This window comes from Meles meles, chromosome 3 (genome assembly GCF_922984935.1).
Source record: "Meles meles chromosome 3, mMelMel3.1 paternal haplotype, whole genome shotgun sequence".
In the NCBI taxonomy this organism is placed as follows: Eukaryota; Metazoa; Chordata; class Mammalia; order Carnivora; family Mustelidae; genus Meles; species Meles meles.
Window position 1 is genome coordinate 46,575,898 of NC_060068.1, and position 15,027 is coordinate 46,590,924.

The 15,027-nt window shown below is 42.3% G+C and overlaps 1 pseudogene; it reads left to right on the plus strand.

The window, feature by feature from the left end:
* LOC123939217 overlaps positions 1-4,884 on the plus strand; it is a 127,072-nt pseudogene extending 122,188 nt beyond the window's left edge.
* The last annotated feature ends 10,143 nt before the right edge of the window (positions 4,885-15,027 follow it).

A 15,027-nucleotide genomic window follows, 5' to 3' on the forward strand; every position in this document is an offset into this window, starting at 1 on the left:
TATTTGTGATTGTGTTGCTCATTTTGTTTGTTTGCGGCTTTTTTTGTTTTTGAAGGTCTATGACAGGTTATGCATTTCCTGGGGGACTGTTCTCCACTGTCTTATATATATACAATCATATTCATACATTGATCCTCAGAAGACATTCGGTTAGCGATGTTAGAAAAAGCCTGTTGTTAGACCATCATGATAAAAGCTGTCTTTTTTATGAGTGCCCACAATATGTCAAAAACTTAACATTATGGGGCGCCATAATGGCGCCATATGTGGCTCAGTGGGTTGAGCCTCTGCCTTTGGCTCCAGTCATGATCTCAGGGTCCTGGGATCAAGTCCCACATCGGGCTCTCTGCTCAGCGGGGAGCCTGCTTCCCCCTCTCTCTCTCTCTGCCTGCCTCTCTGCCTACTTGCGATCTCTGTCAAATAAATAAATAAATCTTTAAAAACAAAAACAAATTTAACATTCATCATTGACCTTGACAGCCATTGCAAAAGATAGATAGTATTATCCCACTTGGAAAGAGGAGGAGCCTATTAAGTGGTAATGCTGAGAGGTGATCCCAGGTAAGTCAGGAGCCAACAATTCCCTCTTAAGCCCTGTGTGCCCTTTCAAATAATACACAGGATAAATGACATCTATACCTTGTTAAGTTCCGATAAAGAAGAGTGCAGCAGCCTTGGACTTCAAGTGAGATTCACAACAGAAAGAATGATGCATTTGTTCTGCATAAGATCAGAAACCCGAGATAACATATTTTTCTCTTTTTCTTTTGGGTAATATTGCCCCAGGGTCCAAAGTGGTCAACTGTTGTCATAATTCATTTGGCTGTCCTGTCAAAGATAGCTCCGTTGTTGAGGCTAACAAAATATTTTTTAACAGTCAGGGTACATATTTGATTTGGATCCAGGGACAAATGGCTCTCCAAAGGCTTCCTGGCAGGTTGATGACGCGATGCATCAACTGGAAGGATCAGGACTTAACAGTACTGAGCCGTGGAGTACACTTAAAAAGCTCACATACGTTCTCAGATATCATAGCATGGAACAAATTTCATTACCTTAGACTCAATGATACTCAGAATATGTGATACATCAGTCTTTCTGTGTTAGGTTTTACTCAGGGTCCAAGAAGGTTGTCTTCTTTCAACACATAAAAAGCTTAACTTGAAATATGGGTCATTTATCTTGGGCTTCGCTTGAAAGGGCATATATTCAAGCATGTTGTGGTATATAATAGCTTATAATTTAACCAAGGAGGAAGTTACAGTTGCGCATCATTTAACCACAATCACTAAAAATGGAGATGTTACATGTAAGTACATTTTCCTGAACACCTTAAGAGTACTTTTTTTTTTTTTTAAAGAGTACTCTCAAAACTATAAAACGTACATTTATTTTAGTTCATTCAGGCTTGATTTAAACAGGATCATCATCACAATTTGACTCCTGATGACTTACAGTTTTTGTATTATTAGCTTTCTTATTTGCAAAACTTTAAAAAGAGCACTAAAGAAAATCTCATGGATTTGTTTCTTGGTCCCCATTCATCTTCCAGCACTGCACAGAGAGAGGCGCTGTTTTTGCTTTACCTTCTTGACAGGTGTAATACCTTCTTCTTTCTCCTTCTTCTTCTCCTTCTTCTTCCTCCTCTTCCTCCTCCTTTGACCCATATTTAAAAACAGATGTTTGCTTTCTTATTGTTGAAGTTTAAGAGTTCTTTATATTTCAGATAACAGTCCTTTCTCTGATATGTATTTTGCAAATATTTTCTCCCAATCTGTGGCTTGTCATGTCATTTTCTGGACATTTTTTGCAGAGCAGAAGTTTGCAATTACAGTAAGTCTTGACATCAATAGTGCCATTGCTCCAACTTTGTTCTTTTCCTTCAATATTGTGTTGAACATTCCGGGTCTTTTGTCTAGTCATAAAATTTTAGACTCAGTTTGTTGATATCCACAAAACAAATGGCTGGGATTTTGACTAGGGTTGCACTAAATCTGTAGATCAAGTTGGAAGTACTGATATCTTGACAATATTGAGTCTTCCTATCCATGAACATGGACTCTCTCTTCATTTATTTAGTTCTTTGATTTTGTTCATCAGAGTTTTAAAGTTTTTCCCATTTAGGTCTTGTACATATTTTGTTAGATTTCACCTAGTATTTCATTTTCAGGGGTGATAATGTAAGTGATACTGTGTTTTTAATTTCAAATTCTGCTTTTTCATTACCAGTGCATAGGAAAGTGATTGACTTTTATATATTAAACTTTGTATCCTACATCCTTACTGTAATTACTTTTTAGTTCTAGGAGTGTTTTGTCAATTATTTTGGATTTTCCCATAGCTCATGTCTTCTGCAAACATAGAGTTTTATGGGTTCTCTCCTTATTTGATTAATTGAAGAGGTTCCCACTAGCTGATATGGGCTTTTACAGAATAATAACCAAAATGGGTTAAAGCACATCAAGTATGTTGAAACCCAGAAGTGCATAATGATCTTAAATAACAACAACAAAAAAGCCCCCATTGTTCTACATGAGAAAGATGCTAGAAAAATGACTCATTATTTTTTAAAACTTATAAATACAGGGAAAGATTCAAGCATTTATCTTGCTTTTCCCATATCTCCATACTGCAGGGTAACCAAATAGTTTGCAAGAAGCTATTATTTATAGAAGTACTCTAGCTAGTACATAGAAGTATTATAGAAGAAGTTATATTAAAAATATCATATCAGGGGCACCTGGGTGGCTCAGTGGGTTAAAGCCTCTGCCTTCGGCTCGGGTCATGATCTCGGGGTCCTGTGATCGAGCCCCATGTCGGGCTCTCTGCTCAGCGGGAGGCCTGCTTCCCCCTCTCTCTCTGCCTGCCTTTCTGCCTGCTTGTGATCTCTGTCTGTCAAATAAATAAATAAATCTTTAAAAAAAATAAAAAAATAAAAAAAAATAAAAATATCATATCACTATTTTGCAACCCTTTTTGAAATAAAGGATCTAGAAAATGATTATCAGTGTCTGGTAACAACTCAAAAGGGCAAACAACCAGACATAATATGCTTCCTAATGGAAGTGCACGATACTACCTAAGAATCATTCTTACCAAAAACTAGTACTTAACATGACCAAACTTGTAGATCTAACCGTAAGAAATGTGGAGGACAGAATAATACACTAAGTATCAGTACAAGGATCCAATGAACAAAGTCCAGACTGAGAATCTCTGTAGGACAAATGATCTACTCCCCATGGCCGCCCCCCACCCCAAATAAACTTGAAGGAGAGAAAGAGACAGAGGGAAAGTCTCTAGGTTAAAATACACTAAAGAGGGGTGCCTGGGTGGCTCAGTGGTTTAAGCCGCTGCCTTTGGCTCAGGTCATGATCTCGGGGTCCTGGGATCAAGTCCCGCATCGGGCTCTCTGCTCGGCAGGGAGCCTGCTTCCCTCTCACTCTCTCTGCCTGCCTCTCTGCCTACTTGTGATCTCTCTCTGTCAAATAAATAAATAAAATCTTAAAAAAAAAAATACACTAAAGAGACATTTCAACAATTAAATTTTGGGACCTCATTTTGATGCTTTAAAAAATTTTTTTTAGCTTTCTCTGCAGAATCACCATGGCGCTGGCACCCTGTTCACGTACCCTGAAACCTGGAGGACCTTCAAGGCTCTCATTGCTGCTCAGTACAGAGGGGCTCAGGTCCACGTGCTCTCTACACTACCCGACTTCCACTTCAGCCAAACCAAACGCAGCCCTGAATTTCTCTGTAAATGTCCTGCTGGCAAGCTTCCAGCGTCTGAGGGCGATGATGGATTCTGTGTGTTTGACAGTGATGCCATTGCCTAGTATGTGAGCAATGAGGAGCTGCAGGGAAGTACTCCGGAGGCAACAGCCCGGGAGGTGCAGCGTGTGAGCTTGGCTGATAGTGATATAGTGCCGCCCGCCAGCACGGGGGTGGGCCTCACTTCAGGCATCATGCACCACAACAAGCAGGCGGCAGAGAATGCAAAGGAGGAAGTGAAGCAACTTCTGGGGCTACTGGATGCTCCCTTGAAGACAAGGACTCTCCTGGTGGTCACATGTGTGGCACTGTCTGACATCATGGTTGTCTGCACCCTGCTGTGGCTCTAGAAACAGGTCCTGGAGCCTTCTCTCCACCAGGCCTTCCCCAATACCGACTGCTGGTTCCTCACCTGCATTGACCAGCCCCAGTTCAGGGCTGTCTTGGGGGAAGTGAAACTCTGTGAAAAGATGGCCCAGTCTGTCGCTAAAAAGCTTGCAGAGAGCCAGCCTAAAAAGGACATACCCCGGAAAAAGAAAGGTTCTCAGGAAGAGAAGCAAGGCTGAGCAGAAAGAAGAGAAAAAGGCTGCTGCCTCTGATCCTGAGAAGACGGATGAGCGTGACCAGGCACTGGCTGCTGAACCAAAGACCAAGGACCCCTTTGCTCACCTGCCCAAGAGTACCTTTGTGTTAAGAATTTAAGCACGAGGACTCCAATGAGGACACTCTCTGTGGTGCTGCCATATTTTGGGGAGCACTTTGATAAGGATGGCTGGTCTCTGCGGTACGCTGAGATCAGCTCCCCTGGAGAGCTCACCCAGACATTTATGAGTTGTAACCTTTTCACTAGAATGTTCCAGTGGTTGGAGAAGCTGGGGAAGAATGCCTTTGCCAGGGTGATCCTCTTTGGAACTAACAATAGCAGCTCCACTTCTGGAGTCTGGGTCGTCCAAAGCCAGGAGCTTGCGTTTCTGCCGAGTCCAGTCACATACATGGCGGAAACTGGATCCTGGCAGTGAGGAGACCCAGATGCTGGTTTAAGAGTACTTTTCCTGGAAGGGGGCCTTCCAGCATGTGGGCAAAACCTTCAGTCAGGGCAAGATCTTCAAGTGAACGGCTCTTACCACCACCTAGCTGCCTGTACCTGTCCTTCAGGTAGATGGAGGTCATTAAAGAAACAGAATATTGAAAAAAATTTTTTCTGATTTATTTAAAAAAAATTTTTTTAAGTAACTTCTATACCCAGCGTAGGGCTCAGACTCATGACCCCAAGATCAAGAGTTGCATGCTCTACCAACTGAGCCAGACAGGTGCCCCTAAAAAAAAAAAAAATTGGTTTTGATGTTATAGTCAGGAAAATTTGAACACTAGATATTTAAAAATATTATTGAGTTATTATTGCTTCTAGTATCTAATGTTATTGTGTGACTTTTCAAGATTTTATTTTTATTTATTTGAGAGAGAGAGAGAATGAGACAGGGAGAGAGCACAAGAAGGGGAGGGTCAGAGGGAGAAGCAGACTCCCGCTGAGCAGGGAGCCAGATGCAGGACTCGATCCTGAGACTCCAGGATCATGACCTGAGCTGAAGGCAGCTGCTTAACCACCTGAGCCACCCAAGTGCCTCTGTTATTGTGACTTTTAAAAAACAAAGTAGATCTAATCTTTTACAGATACACTCTGAAATATTTAAGGATATTATGATATGAGTCTGGGATTTATTTCACAGTAATCTGGTAGGTGAGGCAGAATTTAATACATCAAAGTTCATAATTGCTGAAAGCAGATGATAGGTACGTGGGATTTACTCTATCATTCTTTCTGCTTTTGCATAGGTTTGAAATTCCCACAATAAAATGTTCACAAAAGCAACAACAACAAACCCCTACAGCCTAGATACATTGAGTTTCTCGCCCAACGACATGTATGTAATTAGGGACGGTTCTAATCTGCTACTGGACTCCTGACTTCCAACCAAATTCTCTTTCCCTTATAACAAGCTGTTTAGCAGAGAGGCCAGGCTTCTGGGGTACCAGATATTTGCCCAGCACTTGGTAAGCCAATGGGTGAACCAGGGAATATGCTTTGGTGCTATCAAATACTCATGCAAGCAGCTCATCAGTAAGCAGCCAACTGGCAAATTGGGCTTGACTGGGAGCACAGAGCAGCTGCTGACTTTTGAAGTATTGCCCAGAGTTCTTGGCTCTTCCCCATTTGGTCTTTCAGGGAGCCATTTCAAAGGTAGACCAGCCTTCAAGTGCCCAAACAAACATAGTTGAAAGGAGGCTTCGTCTGTACCTAGACCTTTCTTGATTGCTTCACAAAAATCAGATTTTGCTGGGAACTATCTATACAGTCAGACGAAAATGGACTCTAGCAACAGTACCTGAGGGGACAGGGCCTGGGCACCAGGGATTAGAGAATAGACTGGAATGTTGCTTCCACGGTGATAAAGACGGTTGTTTCATGAGACACTAAAACACAGTCACCACTGTTGTTGGTCCATGTTGTTAGGATACTCAGGCTGGTGAGTAATCTGTGGGGAAATGGGGAACGAATGAATATCATACTGGAAACCAGAAAGATGATGAAGGGGTGGCAGCAGCATTATAAAGCCAGGGAAGGGCATATACATCCTCCAGAGGAGGCAAATATGACGCCGGTGTTTAAATGCAGCTAGGTAAGCAGACATCTCCGGCCATTATACAGCATCCTTATTTTGGGGTTTCATTACCATGTATTCAGAGGTGGAGGATCTACTTGGAAGTCATTTAGGGAAACAAAGTCAGCAGGAAATTCTTCTGTTGTCAATGCTAATACTGATACTTTCTTTTTTCCACAATCAATATTCAACACAGGTATAATTCTGGTAGTTGTTCCTAGGGGACATCTGTTTCTTTCTCCTGCCCATTCCCATTCTTCTAATGACACCCCATACTTCCTCATCATGTGTACCATCAAGGAACTTGTTAATCAAATGGACATCTGACCCAAGTTTTGCTAACCTGATTCTTTTTAGGAGAAGCTTGGTTATGGAGGCTGGGATTTATACAAACAGTGGCGTCCTAACAAGAATGGCTTTTGGGGCATTTGCTGTGGAGCCCTAAAACCTATCTACTCTGCATCCTACCCTTTCCATAACCAGCAGCTTGTCTTCAATTCTATGATTTGTCCTTTTCATCTAACAAATTCCCTTTTTGCTTAAGTCAGAACTGGTTTATATTGCCTACAGTCTAGCCTAAATGACACACTGTCGACCTATGATAGGCAGCTACTAAAAGAGAACATATCAAAGACAGTGAGTATTCATTTGGTATGGGGAAGGGCAGTACTTTGAGCCACATTTAACTCACATTATTATTATACACTAAAATTAAATCTATGCTGCTCGACTTGTTCTTGGAGAAAAATCAACTGAGTACTGAAATGTTGGCATATTTTTGGTTTTCCTTTTCTCCTGAAAAAAATCATTAAAAAGTCATGGTATTTTTATAAGCCCACAGTGTAAAAGACTGATACCACATTCATGTTTTTATTTGTATAAAAACAAATTTGCCCTCTGAAGAATAGTCACACAGTAGACAGCAGTATAAATCTGATCTAGAACAGTCTTTAGTTCAAAGAAATTTCATGATGGTCAGAATTCACAAACTGCCTCGATTTTTTTCTTCTCTACTTTCAAAGGACTTGATTATAGTTTGCAAAATTTATCCCAGAAAAAAATTATTTATCATCTGATAAATAAAGTGTAGGTGTAGGAGATGAAAATTCCTTTTGATTTAATACCCACTAGACTATGGGTTGAATCAAGACCATTTTTTTGTAAACTCCGAGAAAGTGGAATGGGCTTTTTACCTGTTGCTTTTCTTTTCCTTCCTTCCTTCCTTTCTTCTTCTTCTTCTTCTTCTTTTTTTTTTTAAGATTTTATTTCTCCCTTTGAGAGAGAGGATGAGAGAGAGAGCACAACCAGAGTAGGGGTAGAGGAAGAAGCAGACTCCCCACCTAGCAAGGAGGTTGGTGTGGGACTCAATCCCAGGATCCTGGAATCATGACCTGAGCCAAAGGCAGGCGCTTAACCAACTGAGCCACCCATGTGGCCCTTACCTGCTGCTTTTCTTATGTACAAGCCTTCCATATATGCAGGTCATACTCAAGCACTTGTCAATGGTCATCTTTAGCCCCCGGGTAGGTGGTAGAACTCTGGATCTTTCCCTTTTTCTAGGTTCATTCATGAAGATCCATTCTGGTTCCTTGGTGTGTACTGATTTCTGTTCCCCCCAAATTCCTGTGTTGAAACCCTAATTCCCAAAGCAGCTATATTTGAAGATAGGGCTTTTAAGGAAGGAGTTAAAGTTAATGGAAGTGATATGGGTGGGGCCCTGATCCAATGGGACTGGTGTCCTTTTAAGAACAGGAAGAAACACTAGAACTTACTCAGTGTCTGTGCACATACAGAGGAAAGGCGTGTGAAGACGCAACGAGAAGGCTGCCATGTGCAATTTAGGAAGAAAGGACTCACCGGACATTAATCCTGCTAACACCTTAATCTTGGACCTCTGGCCTCCAGATCTGTCAAAAAACAAATTTCAGTTGTTTAAGCCAGCCAGTCTGTGGTATTTCAGTAAGGTAGCCTTAGGTGACTAAACATACTTCCTGTTTTCCAACAATTTACTTTATGTCAATACAAAACCTTTGGGTCCTAATAGCCTATGATTCTTAGGCAAGGTCAAATTAACATTTTTACCCACAACCCAACTTGACTAAATCTCAACTGCTTCCCTTTCTTCCTTCCTTCCTTTCTTTCTCTCTCTCCCTCTTTTAAGATTTTGTTTATTTATTTTGAGAGAGAGAGAAAGAGAATGAATGGAGGTGTGGGGAGGAGCAGAGAGGGAGGGAGAGTAAGAGGGAGAGACTCTCCAGGAGATGCTTCACTAAGTGTGAAGCCCAACATGGGGCTCAACACCACAACCCTGAGATCATGACCTGAGCTGAAACCAAGAGTCCGATGCTCAACAGGATGAGCCACCCAGGCTCCTCCTTCCATTTCTTTATACCACTACCTGCCATTATCTGCCCCATGCTCCCATGTTGCTCAGACTGACCCCGGGGATAGCACTGTCCCAGCACAACACCCCTACTGTGTTCAGACCACCTGAATCACAGCGCTGCTTCCTGCTTTTAACTTCTAACACTCTAGGAACTCTGGTCCCTGTGTTTGACATTCTTACATACTTTGGGATCTACAAGAAGTTTAGTGACTTAACGCGTCTTACTTTCTTAATCCACAGCTACATATAGCCTTCTGTTGCCCTACACATACAGGGAATTTCCCAGAGTTAGGTCAGGATAGATTCAAGTCCGATATCACTCTGTGCTTGGGTCCATTGTGCCCCCTTTCTTTGGACCTGTTTTTGCAGCTGGTCCACGCTGCAGAACTTCTTTCTCGTTATGGTGTTTCTTCTAAGGCCTTCCACGGTTTCTTCTGCAGTTTGGCCCCATTACTCATGCTCACGCTCATCAACACATACCTGAATCCAGACTGCAAGTAGAGTTCCAGATGTTTCCCTTGAGTCTGCCAAGACCCATGCAAGTCACAGGGGGATGTGGAGTGAAGGGTTGCCTAAATCCAAGTGCCCATATCTAAGCCCCATCTCCAGCCCGGTGTTTTGCACCATCCCTGAGGGAGTTTCACCCATTTGACTTTTTATGTCTCATTCCACTTCAGCTCAACTCTTGGGACAGAATCTGTGATAAACAGATGAGTAAGAGACTCAGGTGAGCGAGGAAGATGCACTGTCTCAGCTCAAAGAATTTTCTAGAAGGTCTCCTAGGCTCTCCTGCTTTTTGTGTATTCCCACCAGCCACCCATCCTGCAATGTCTTTCATTGACCCAACTCGAGCTTCTTAGCACTCCAGTACCACCCAAACTTTCTCCTCTTATACTTTTGAAAGCTGCATTTCCCTGAGAGCAGTGATAGCCTGTGTCCCTTTTTTCCTTCCTTCTCTTCATCTGACCAAACAACAGTGCAGAGTGGAATCTGGGTCCCTCTTCAGTTTGTTCAGACACCAGATCCAGGCCCCCAAGTGCACTACTTCTACTCCACATCCTTACATGGAACCAGTTACTTTTCCAGAAGAAAAAGTGCTTCGCACAACTGTAGACCTCACACAGGTGTCTTGCTTTTCTCAGGTTAAAACCTAAAGGATATGGTTACTTAACAACGCTGATTCCTTATCTGACATTCCTTTTCTTTTCAGAGAACCGATAGATCCCTGAAGAGTGTTGACAGATAAACCTGAGGTTACTAAAAGGAGTGTCCCGGTTGTTGTTGGCGAAGTCTTTGGAATCAGATACAAAGAGGTTATTAAGACAGTGAATAGTCAATCAATAACTTTCAAAGAAGCTTAAGCGAGAAAAAGTAATAGCCAGGGTGTTCCCAAAGTAAACAGGAGGAGAGAGGAGACTCTTTTGGGGCGAATTTGTTACAAAGTCACGAAAGTGAGAAATTTTGGTGTGCAAAAAATGTTTTCTCTTCATGACCTCATTATGCCTGCTACTTCACAAAGTAGTGCATCTCACTGTTAATTTGCTGATGTTAAATGAACGCGTATATGTCTTTTGTTTGTAACTTCAACCGAAATGATTATCAGTTGGAATTTTAGGTCACTGTTACTTGAACTGCATGATTACACTCAGGAATATTTTGCCTTAAAACTTTGGTCTTAATAGTTGTCCTACTCTTGCCCCTTGTTTTTCTCCCAATTTGGAATTGCTCAGCTGTTGTGTTTTGACCATACAAGGAACTTGTATAAATTGAATACATTTGTAAAGTTAAGGGGCGCCTGGGTGGCTCGGATGGTTAAGCGGCTGCCTTTGGCTCAGGTCATGATCTCGAGGGTCTGGGGATCGAGCTCAGCAAGGAGTCTGCTTCTCCTTCTCCCTCTCCCCCTGCTTGTGCTTCTTCTGTCCCTCTCTATCAAATGAATAAATAAAATCTTAAAAAATTTTTTTTTAATTTATAAAGTCAAAAGAGCACTTTTCAAAGTCAATTCTAGATTTCTCCCTATTAAAACGGATAAAACTTTTGAAATTCTACTCTTCAGAGTTTGGTTCAGGAAAGAATCCCATGGCTTTCTTCAGAGAGACACGCCACATCAAGACCAATCTCTTCATCAAGGTAGCCACTTAACCATGGCCCCACTGAGTGCCCACAGTAACATGCACGGTTATTTTGACTCCAAGTCTTCAGGATAAATTTATATTTTGTAGACACAGGGAGAGTCACTTTCCTATCCATCTGTTCCCTAAACTTAACGTCTTCCCCGCCCCCCTTAAATACCTATGCTCAATTTTCTAGGCTCATTCTACCAATGCTTCATTTCTGTAGGTAAAAGTGATTTTCATAGGGGCGCCTGGGTGGCTCAGAGTCCTGGGATCCAGCCCCACATCACGCTCTAGGCTCAGCGGGGAGCCTGCTTCCTCCTCTCTCTCTGCCTGCCTCTCTGCCTACTTGTGATCTCTGTCTGTCAAATAAATAAATAAAATCTTTAAAAAAATGTCTCACTATCTCACATACATCTTGCTTGTTTATCTTAAAAAAAAAAAGTGATTTTCATAGAGAGCGACGGCACAAAAACTAATGGATGAATTACTATAGAACAGGCCTCCTTAACTCTGCCCAGGTTAACAGCTGGTTAGTCCTCCCCAGGAGTTTAAATCCCCACTGCCACCTCTCAACCCGGGACAGGAGGGCCAAATCAACATGGGGGGAGGGGAGGGCAGCATGCAGACACCCTATCAGCGTGTTTTAAACCACCAAACAGGCAACATGTTGCCTAACATGTCTGCAAAGGATGTGGGGTGTTTCTCAGAAACTGAAGCAGGAACACCACAGCCACGAAACAAAACAAAACAAACAAAACACCAGGAGTGGCTTTTATTCCTGTCTACGATGTTCAATATTTTTTTCATTTGGATAATGAAGGGAACGCACATTACTCTCACGGTCACAAACGTTAAAATCTTTAATACTATGCCAGAGAACAAAAGCGACAACCGCCCGAGAAAAGCTGTAATTCCGTGCTCAAAGCACCCTGCAACCCCATTTCTCTTTCCTTGGGATTTTTGAAAGCTGTTAGGAAGGGTAGTAAATACAAGATTCCAGGAAGATGAGTATTTCATTATTTGTTTTAAAAAAGAGGAAACGAACTGGTACGGGATAGAGGGAGAATGGGGTGTTCACGGGGACCATCTCTTACTGCTGTGTAGGACGGGCTGAGCCAGCTGAGTCCAGACCCCAGACGAGACTTCAAGGCCAGTGGGGGCAGGGAAGGAGGATTCGAGAAAGAACTGGGAGAGTGGCGGGAATGTTTGCTTAGCAAGCAGCGGGGATTCTCTGATAAACTAGGGTAAACTGCTTGTCATTTTTATAATGTAAATGAAACCAGGCGGTAAGGCGAAAAGCTCACTTCCTCTCACTGGACAGATAAAGCCAAATGATTATTTTTAGATTCATTTACAGAAGAAAGCGAACTTGTTATTCCCGGTCTCCAACACCTACCAACTCCTCCTAACCTCCTGGAATGTTTATTGCGGCCGAGTGAATGGAAAGTGCAGGAGGGGTCGGAGGAGGGGAAGAACGCACTAATCCCTGGGTTTTGCCTTCAGGCTTCTGACCGGGCGTACTGAGCTTTTGAAGTTGGTGACAGAATGAGGATTTATACAGAAGTGAGAACTGCTTGGTTCTCTCCAGGCCAGGAAACTTCTGATCTCAAATTTACGATTTCAGAATGATTTTGCTTTCCATTTACCCACAAGGACATGACCCAAAAGGTACTTAATTTTTAAATGGACATACAAATAATTGAAAACCAAACACGCTCTTAATCACCAGCACAACAAAAAACTTATTTAAAATCCCTAGAAGGCTTCTGGTGAGAGCAGCGTGTGACTGACGTGGTAAATTAGGCCTGCTGGAGAAAAATCAAGACAAAATATGGATTCAGTTTTTTTGAAAGGCAGCCATCTTTCCAAGAGAATGTGTACACCATGTTTTATTAAGAAATTATATCTTTCCCCATGTTTTCCGTCTCTTTCTCATGCTGGCAATGGCAAGCAGGTTGAACAGATGCGATGAAAGAATTAATACCAGTTTTGGGAACATGTAAACGAAATATTTCTTTTGAAACACCTACCTTTAAATTCCATTAGTTCAGTCAGACACTGGAAGGGACTGGATTAGGGAAATGATTTACACGGGCGTAGGTTGTTTTTCCAGACTTAGAGCCCTTTTGTAATATGAACAACGTGGAGATGAATTTAATGTTTCTCCCATGAATTGGCACGGGGTTGACAATCTTGCTTTGACTCAGATAAGTGCTAAGAATTTTTTTTTCTTCTTCCTTTCCGCCCCCCCCCCCCCCGTTCATTCATAGCTGCTACTCATTTGTCTCTGTAAAGCCAACTCTCCCCTCTGAAAAAGCAGGATAACCAGTCAAAGAACAAGTATATGGGATTAGCACGTTATGAAGAATAAAGAGAAGCTTTCAGCTCTCTGTCATGGATCATATTTATCACATTTTTCACGACCGGCTCTAATAACAGTGCAGAGATAACGTAGGCTTGATACATCTCTCCTGTACAGAGAATTTTACAACACCAACTCCGAGAAATCCAGAAGATGAAACATGTACTTCTCCCCTCGTGCGGTTTTTATTAGTCTAAAAATGGGAGGTGTGCGTGGGGCGGGGCGCGGGGGAAGCCGGCTGCTGCGAAAGTGGGCTTGAATTTTCTGTCTGTTATGCTAATGTATTCATAGAAAAAGCTGGTGCTGAGGGCGGTTCTCCAATTAAGACAAATGAGGCACATTGAATTTCTCCCCCAGGGCACAGCAGGGGTGCTGGCAAAATCTACTTTATTCTTTTCTGTCAGGGCTGAACTGGAAACAAAAGCATGAAAATTCAACACATCCACTTACAGAATAATAAAGGCTGTTGTTTAAAGCGTGAAGAGTTTTGGCACCCTTCTGGGGCCTTATGCAAATCACTCTTCCTCTCAACTGCTACCACACCATCGCTCTTGGAAATTAAAGATGTACTTGGTCGGTTAACAGCGGAAAGGAGACGAGCAGGCTGAAACTCAATTAGATTTGTATTAAGCAAATAAATCAGGACTGACTGATATTGGCTCAACTAAAATGCATTATGGGCTGACAGTAATTCTAATTTGATTGACAAATATATGTGGTATGTTATTAACCTAAATGAAAGATAAGAATCCTTCTTTTTTTTTTTTTTAAAGATTTTATTCTAGTCAACAGTCCTCTCCCCACCTCCAAACTTCCCCAGAACGGTACACGGAGACCACCGACCTGGTGCTGTTTACTATCCGTGCTCAAGAACACAGGAAATCTATTTTCTGATGCATGTTAGAGTTTAAGCCGAAATTATTCTGCAGAAAGACATTTGTTTTCATTGATTTATTTGGTGTAAGGTAACAGCTGAACACATTATTTATTTGGTGGAGGGAGGCACACCAAACACACTATTTTTATTATGGTGAATAACACAAAAGCAAAGACCTGGATATGCCTGGTGATTTATTGGGAACTGTGCAGTTCATGATGCTTTCCTACATGGAGGCACAGGCGAAGGAGCTTCAAATGAGATTCAAAGTCATAAATGAAGATTTCAATCAAATCCTCCAAAGCTTTGAGGAGGGAAAAAACCCTCTTAACAAATCACATAAACGTGCTGGCGTGTGTGGGGTTAGATGAGTTCCCCCTTGCGAGAAGGTTCTGGGAGTTTCTTTTTAACACGTCTCCTTGTCTTCCTGTTCACAGTTTTAGAACTTAGAGAAATTTAAGACAGTACACTTCACACACGGCTAAATTGGTGATTAAATACTCATTTAATCTTTCTGCTTTTATCGAAACCACCTCTGATTTTCTCCACCTCTTCCTTTCATCCGCACCACACCTTTTCCCGTCTGGCTACCAGATCAGGGACTCATTCTTATCTTTCAATTATCTCTCCTTCTGTCTTTTCCCACCTGGCTCTTCTTGCCAACTCCTGCCGCGTGTCGGTTGGCATCGACGCCAAAAATGGTCTCTTTCTCCCCTTCTGAAAGCCGTTGGAACCCCTGCCCACCTGGGCTGCCTCCCTCCCCCAGCTCCTGGGTACACTTCTTCCTCTTGCCGTCATTGCCCTCCTCTGATGAACGCATCAAAGATAATCAGCCAAAATACTTTCCTCTGGCT